This window comes from Girardinichthys multiradiatus, chromosome 9 (assembly GCF_021462225.1).
Source record: "Girardinichthys multiradiatus isolate DD_20200921_A chromosome 9, DD_fGirMul_XY1, whole genome shotgun sequence".
NCBI classification, from domain to species: domain Eukaryota; kingdom Metazoa; phylum Chordata; class Actinopteri; order Cyprinodontiformes; family Goodeidae; genus Girardinichthys; species Girardinichthys multiradiatus.
In genome coordinates, this window is record NC_061802.1 from 16,838,453 (window position 1) to 16,847,147 (window position 8,695).

Below are 8,695 nucleotides of genomic sequence, written 5' to 3' on the forward strand. Positions count from 1 at the left end.
CATTGACTAAATAGTGTCCGCTCCTGTTGTTTTGTGATACAACAAGATTTATTGTGTTGTGTCGCTGGGGTGGTGTGTGTTGTGTCATTGAGGTGGTGTGAGTGTGTGTTTGTGTGTAAGGGGGAGGTGGGGGGCTGGTTAAGCTAGTGGAGCAGCTTCCTGGCAATGGTTTGTCCTCATAAAGCTTTATGACAATTAATAGGCAGCAGGAAAACCACAGGAATCATAATTAGAGGATTTAAATGTCAGACAAAAATTGAATATACCAAATTGCCTCAGATCAAAAAAAAAATATTGAAATCAGATAACTGCTAGTGAAAACGTATGTTTTATTTTGAAACATTTAATGTTTCTTTTTATTTATTATCTTATCTCAAAGTTGCATCTTCTTTCTTTATCTTCACTTCTTGAGAAATAAAATAAGTGTGTCCATTATTCTTCTTATGTCTGGTATTATTTTGGTAGCTTAAAACTCTTGCAGAGCAGAGCCTAAATCTTTAAATGTTGTAGATGCAAAAAGAAGCTCCTCTGAGATATCTCTTAATCTTCAGTATGCTACCTTACCATTTAATGGCGAAATAATGACCAGCATACAGTTGAAACCAGACATTTACAAACACTGTATAAAAATTAAAAAAACTTCAGCCTTCTTTCTCACTATCTGATATTAAATGAAGCTAAATCTCTCCTGCTTTAGCTTAGTTAGGATAACCAAAATAATTATTTTTGCTAAATGCCAGAATTAGTGAGAACTGAATAGGGAACGTATTGTTTAAGTTCTTAAATTGAAAAGTTTGCATGAATTTTCTTAGTATTTAATAAAATTACCTTACAAACTGACTTGGTTTACCAGAGGCTTCGCTCAATAGTTTGTTGGAATGTTGATCCATTCCTCCTCACAGAAATTGTGTAATTTAGTCAGGTTTCTTTTCTCATGGGAACTGATTTTGGAAGAAAATAATAAAAAAATATATATATATATAAGAAATTCAAGCATTTTCTGAATAACATTGTCATGGTTGTATGGATAGATTTGACCCACATCCAGAAAGCAATCAGGAGACCAAATGATGTTTACAAAGGTTTATTTTACAGGAAACAGTTATTGGGAGTGGAACTGGAACCGGAGGACAACTGCAAAGGTAAGTAGACACGGTAAGGATATATAAAATCAGGAAATGATGAATATAACAAAATCTGTCTTACTAAGGGGTTGAGTTTGATCCGCCAGGAGGGGCGAGACAGCAATGGAAACTGCACACTGAGATGAATGAAGCTGGTAGGTACTTGGACTCACTTAAGGTGACTCAGAGGTTCGGCTGATGATGTTATAATGTGGGAGTGTGGACAAGGTTCGCTTGTGGTGGTTCGTAGTTGATCCAGGACAAGCTCTGTCGGATTGGCCGCCAGCAGTCCCTTAGGAAGCAAAGTGTTGGTAAGCCAAATACAATCCTCGTGGCTAGGAAACCCTTTCTCCAGTAGCAAAACATCCAGGTAGAATTCTTCAAAGGTTAGGTCTGGTATAGTAATCCAGTCTGCAAGAGGCAAATACAAAATTACCAAAAGGAACAAAGACAAGCATAGACAAACTAAGGCTGGAGTCAATACCTCTGGCAGCAACCATCTTAAATACCCTCCAGGGATGATTAATGGGACATGGAACACCTGCCACCACTCCTGACGACCCCAGAGCCACCTAGAGGCCAAGCACAGAGCAACAACAACAACAACAGCACACAGATCCTGACAAACATGGATTTAAATGTTTTATCTTTTCAAATTTAAGGTATATTTTTATTCAGGTGAATTTGTTAATGAGTGGAGCTCACTTTTCAGAGAACCTTGAATGAACTGAGTGATGTTGGTTTTTACAGGATGTACATGAAGTTAATGATGAAATTTAATAGTATGTGATCTTGGGATGACTTCTGAGCAGACGTTTGATACTTCATGCACAAAACAGCAACTTTTCATTTCAGCAAGCATGGAGTGACTGGTCTAAGGGTCTATGTGTGTTATCTATATAAGACAAGAAAACAAAAGTGCTTACCTAAACATACACATACTAAGAGTAAAAATACAAGGGAAACTGTGACAAACAAGGCTGGATGACAACACAAGTTGATCTCTCCACTGAGCGGGATGGAAAGGCAAAATAAATCTCCAAAGCTTCCGATTTGAGCACCTACAAACAGTTGTATCTTGGTATGACCAACTGCCCATACTCCATATACAGGGGTTGGACAATGACACTGAAACACCTGTCATTTTAGTGTGGGAGGTTTCATGGCTAAATTGGACCAGCCTGGTAGCCAGTCTTCATTGATGTATCAAGAGCCATGGTATCCAGGGTGATGTCAGCATACCACCAAAAAGGACGAACCACATCCAACAGGATTAACTGTGGACGCAAGAGGAAGCTGTCTGAAAGGGATGTTCGGGTGCTAACCCGGATTGTATCCAAAAAACATAAAACCACGGCTGCCCAAATCACGGCAGAATTAAATGTGCACCTCAACTCTCCTGTTTCCACCAGAACTGTCCGTCGGGAGCTCCACAGGGTCAATATACACGGCCGGGCTGCTATAGCCAAACCTTTGGTCACTCATGCCAATGCCAAACGTCGGTTTCAATGGTACAAGGAGCGCAAATCTTGGGCTGTGGACAATGTGAAACATGTATTGTTCTCTGATGACTCCACCTTTACTGTTTTCCCCACATCCAGGAGAGTTACGGTGTGGAGAAGCCCCAAAGAAGCGTACCACCCAGACTGTTGCATGCCCAGAGTGAAGCATGGTGGTGGATCAGTGATGGTTTGGGCTGCCATATCATGGCATTCCCTTGGCCCAATACTTGTGCTAGATGGGCGCATCACTGCCAAGGACTACCGAACCATTCTTGAGGACCATGTGCATCCAATGGTTCAAACATTGTATCCTGAAGGCGGTGCCGTGTATCAGGATGACAATGCACCAGTACACACAGCAAGACTGGTGAAAGATTGGTTTGATGAACATGAAAGTGAAGTTGAACATCTCCCATGGCCTGCACAGTCACCAGATCTAAATATTATTGAGCCACTTTGGGGTGTTGGAGGAGCGAGTCAGGAAACGTTTTCCTCCACCAGTATCACGTAGTGACCTGGCCACTATCCTGCAAGAAGAATGGCTTAAAATCCCTCTGACCACTGTGCAGGACTTGTATATGTCATTCCCAAGACGAATTGACGCTGTATTGGCCGCAAAAGGAGGCCCTACACCATACTAATAAATTATTGTGGTCTAAAACCAGGTGTTTCAGTTTCATTGTCCAACCACTGTACCTTACACCTGTTAGACTCTATTTACATGGGCAAGCAGTTGTTTTGAAGGCATGTCGAGAAAAAAACTTTCCTTTCCTACTTTCAAAAACATAAATGTGAGACGTTTACTAAACCCTTCTCAGACTTTAATTGGGACAGTGTTGTTTGATCTTATGAGACTAAGATTGACCTTTTGGCAACAAACACCCCAAAATTGTCTAGTGTCAAACACAGGTTAAATGTGTTACATATGTGTAAAACCACTTTAAAGCCTACTGGTAAATATGGTGGAGGATTTGTGACGGTGCTTACTTTACCAAAGGACCCGGGGACTTTTTTTTATAGTTTATGGCAATATGAAGTCTTTCAGAAAACTGAAAATAGGGTATTTCAGATAGATAATGATCTGAAATTCACATTCAGCCTAATACTAGAAAATAAACTAAAGCACACAATCAGAAGACAACAGTAAGATAGAAGCTAAACACAAAGTAACCAACTAATAAGACATGACCTAACTGCAATAAAAAACACAAAGGAATACACTGATAAAGAAAAACCAAGATGACAATAATCATGAACTCAGAAATCAGAAAACAAACACAAATGAAAACAAAAACACCAGCGGACAAAAACAAATTGCCAACATAAGCCATAATTTATGGCCATCTCAATCCCCAGGCCTAAACCCTATAGCGAACCAGTGGTGAGCTGAATAAGGGAGTGTTTTGGAAAAGACTTGGCACTCTGGACGATTAGCAAAAATGTGCCAAGAGTAATAGTCAACTTTGCTGACCAGCTTTTAACCACATTCTTTTAATGATGGTGACATATATCCCCACCATATTTTGAAGTCACAGCCAGTAACACTATGAGGGAGCCTATTTTAGCAGCCTGAATTCAAAATGTCTTTATTTTTCAAAGCTGAAAGGCTTTGAAAAATAAAGGAGTATCAAAGCTGAAAGGCTCTGGAACGCATTAAGAAGGAAAAAAGCCACATTTTTGCAAACAAAACCACAATTAGTCTGTCCTCTGCTACATCCTGTCATCAGCTCTGATCAAGACAAAGAAAGGCAATTTAAATACATATAATTAAATTCATAATATTATAAATAGGAAACTTATTGTAGGATGTCATTGTACATATCCTGCAAGTGGACAACTTAATTCCCAATACTTATAGAGTTGTGAATGAAGCAAACAAATCCATTTAATACCATGATTGTGATTAAACAGTTGCTCTTATTATTTATAGAAAATAGTGAGTGAAATCACTATGCTCATCATTGCCAACATTGCTAAAATGATTTTCTTTAAAAAGCTATGCATGGTCATTTTAACCTAAGCAACTGAAATGATTATTGCTGAAAGAGATGAGAGTTATAACACAACAACCAACCAACCAAAAAAAAAAAGAAATCGACATCCCAAAAATGTTTGACTTTGTTAAATTATCTAATTCTAAGAGAAAAACAATACAAGCCACAAAAATCCATCCAAACCATTTATTTTGCAATAGACTTTTCATCACAGGCTAATTAGTTCCCAACATTTCTTATAGCATTCATCCAATTCCGTGGGGGAAATTTGGACTACGATCGATTAGATTCCTTTAAGCAGCCAAATGAAAATCCTTCTTATCAAATAGAAATCTCTTCCAAACTCATAAACAACTTCATAGGGCAGCCCAAATATTTTAAGATTGTCTGCAGTTTCTGTTAGTTTACACTGTGCAGCTCAACCACTTTCAATCCCAATTTTTTTCTTTACTTTCCCATCAGTTAAATGTTTTAAAACATCATTTTGCTAAATGATGTTGACTGTGGCTTGCAGGCAAAAAGCATAAATAACATGTATTACCAGCATTCCATTGAGGAACATCAGATGGTGCTCCTTAACTCAGCCAAAGTGCTTACAGCAAAGGCAGGCCTAGTACGTAATGAGGGAAACAAAATCGACAAATAAAGGTCAGAATATTTCTACAGCCTGATAGTGGTGTCTGTGTTGTTTTTCAGGCCTGTAAATATCAAAATACTCTGCAGGATACTAAAGCTCTGGTAAATCTGACAAAATGGTAATTGGTAAATACAGGGGATTTGTAATTTTTATCATCATCAGACTTGACATCAAACATCACTACTTATTGCGTTTAACCCTCTTTTAACTTCAGCAGAGCAAAGCATAAGGAATATAATCAAAGTAGGATGCCAACGTGGGTGGCAGACATCTGCATTTGTTAACCACCATCCTCAGACCCAATAAATTTGGCTGTTTTAAGGTTAGGAGCAATAGCTGAATAGTTTACCAGAAAGTTTAAGCCCTTAAGTTGTTCAAGGGTGTCTAAATCAGTAAGAGTTTGTTGTGTTTGCAAAGTTGCATTTATGTGTTTTCTGAATCTGGATACCAGAAACATTTTGCTTGTAGTATGTGAGTTCTTTAAAGCAAATAACTGATTTTATTTTATAGACATTGACTTTGATGATGCAGGTTTTACTGCTGTAAAACAGTACCTCTCGTTTTCCATGGACAATGGTTGGAGATTTTATTGAAATCTAATAAATGCCACACATGCCTTTAAAACAAGGCAATCTTTATTGATTGTTGTAAAGGGGATGTTTCTGCATGGCAATTCAATCTTCATGTTGTATCTGTTTTCAATAAGTTAATAGAATGGTCTCACTTTTCTGACACCACTAATAAAGCGAACTGCATGTGGAAGCAAAGACAGACATTAGGATTCAGACATACAGTTAAAACCAGATGTCTTCATACACTGATAAAAGGGCACATAATTTTTTACTTACTCTTTGACATTGTACAACTGAACGTTTCCTGTTTATGTTATTTTGGGAATACCATAATTATTTCTTTTTACTAAATGCCAAAAAATATAAATCATATATCATAAGAAAATATTTATTTTTATGATGCCATCTGTTTTGTGAAGTGCACCAGTTGATCCTGGAGTAAAATACCCGCCCAATACGATACTGGTTTCCACATACTTTACAATTCAGATGTTGAGTGTCGAGCGTTTTCAAGTTTGCAAGCTTGCCCATTTTGCTTCAACTGTACCAGTGGTCATTATTACCAAACACGTTTTTATGATGCTTTTGGAGTAATGGCTTCTTGGCTGAAAGGCCTTTTAGTACAGCATGTCAGTGCAAGACTTGTTTCTGTGGGTAATGACTCTCTTTTACCAGCTTCAACCAGCATCTTCACAAGGTATTTTGCATTGTGGAGGTCCACAGTTCTCTTCCTGTTATTTAGTGCGTTTTCCTCTGATTTTACGACACAAGCAAGCAGTGTGTTGGAAGTATGGCCTTAAAATACACTCATACATGTACTTCCATTTGACTAAAATGTTGTGAACTACCCGTTTAGTATGTTTAAAGAAACATTTAAAAAAAATTTCTGGGGGCTGCACAGTTGCAGCAAGAAGGTGCTGGGTTCGACACCCAGCCGGGAGTCTTTCTGCATGGAATTTGCATGGAGGCCCAGCAGAGACGGTACCTCCTGAGGGTTCTTAGGGGAAATAATATCATCACACAGAGACTGCTGAGGTCCTTTAATCAGAGCTCTATTGAGAACATAATGATCCAGGTGTACAGTGGCTCGGAGGAAAGTGTTGCAGAGGGTCATTAATGCTGCCCAAAAGATTGTTGGCTGCCCTCTCCTCACATTTGAAGATCTTCACAGTTCCCACTGTCTCCAACAAGCCCATAAAATCATAAAGGACACTTCTCCCCCAGGTTGCGCTCTGTTTGAACTGTTACTGTCAGGCAGATGCTACACATCAATTAAAGCATTGACAAGAAGATTCAACAACAGTTTCCATTAAACAATAGCTAACCTTAATGCATTCAGAAGGTAAAGGGAGATACAAAATGGGGATAGTGCAATTAGTATGAATGTGTGTGTTTTTATTTTCTCTTTTATTGAATTTCTTCTATTTTATATAAACTATATATATTTTTATATGTACTGACCAGATAGTTTTTTTCCATTTGATCTGATCAGAGTATTCTTGATTCGTGAGAGCCTAGGAAGGAGTAGCAACAGAGGAAAGTGCACCCAGTTTATAGAAAAGAAATAGCATTTACTGCATCCAATATAATGGATCCAAGTTTGCATTTGCGTCAATAATAAACAAAACTGTGCTCTTTTTGGAAAATTGAAATAGAATAAAAGTAACCCAGGACTTATTGTATTTTAGTCCTTTTCAATATGTCTGTCCAGTGTTTATTCAATGTCTCATTTATTGTGACCAGTTGGGTCACTATCTGTGTAGTAATTTCTCAGATATTTTTCAAGATTTAAGCTATCAGAGTTGCATACCACCAACACAATAATAAAACCAAAACAATTAGTTGATATGTGGTAATAGAAAAATATTATTTCAATCTACTTATAAAGTTCTAATGAAATACATATCCACAACATAATGATCTAACATCAAAATGTAGATTGGAGTCACACATTATCTCTAGGTTGATCAGAGTAGTAGCAAGTCCTAAAAGAAAGGCACTTTACATTGATAGCAGCACTATGAGCTGAATTAGCACCACTGAAAAAACTATGTGCCAATAAAAATAAAAATAAAAAAAGATAAAATACAACATACACAGCAATATTTATACACAGACCTTTAAGCACTATTTTATTTTTACTAAATTATAGCACTGAGGAAGATTTTAGCCACTTTCCAGTGCATTTTCTGTGCTATTATGCTAACGGAGCACATGTGATCGATCACTCACCAATGCTACACGAAGCCTGAATGGGGATTTCCAGACTCCAATCTGCTCACAACCTAAACTCTCTACAATCTAGAGAGTTCCGGTTGTGGCTGAGGATTCAAATTTGTTTATTTATTAATAAACATCAAATTACTAATTTGAATCTTATATCTTGCAGAGTGGTTTTAGGATTGTTTTCTTACCAATTTCCAAGGTTTTCAAGCTAGTTTTCCAATGCCAATAGCAGTAACCAGTGGCGTTGATCTCTCTCAAGCCATGTCTGATGCATTCTGAGCCATGTGCTACGTTCCCATTGCAGGTCTTAATGCTCAAATAAGATTTTTTAAGGAATCAAATTTCTTTGTGTTGCCGTTCCCATTACTTTGAAAATGTTGCGACACCAAACTGACCCGCATGCACATAAGAACAATAAGTGCATCATCAAGTGCAGCACAACAGTAAACACAGAGAAATAGGCATTATGGTTTAAGTGCACAACAGAAGCAAACTTTCTAGCGTCTCTCACTGTTCTTCTGCTATGACCCCACATCAAAACACTGTCCCTTATATCAGTCCCCTATTCCCGCATTCCAGAAAACTATTAAGGAGAACCACTTATCAAGGCATATTACATACAAGATATCATTGTATGCCT

At 37.8% G+C, this 8,695-nt stretch overlaps 1 long non-coding RNA gene across 1 annotated transcript; it reads right to left on the minus strand.

The window, feature by feature from the left end:
- Positions 1–1,068: 1,068 nt before the first annotated feature.
- On the minus strand, positions 1,069–2,288 carry LOC124873236. Its single transcript, XR_007039475.1, has 3 exons — positions 1,609–2,288; positions 1,207–1,535; positions 1,069–1,134 (listed from the first exon to the last, which is right to left on the minus strand). It is a non-coding gene; the product is annotated as an uncharacterized LOC124873236 (long non-coding RNA).
- Between the last annotated feature and the right edge of the window lie 6,407 nt (positions 2,289–8,695).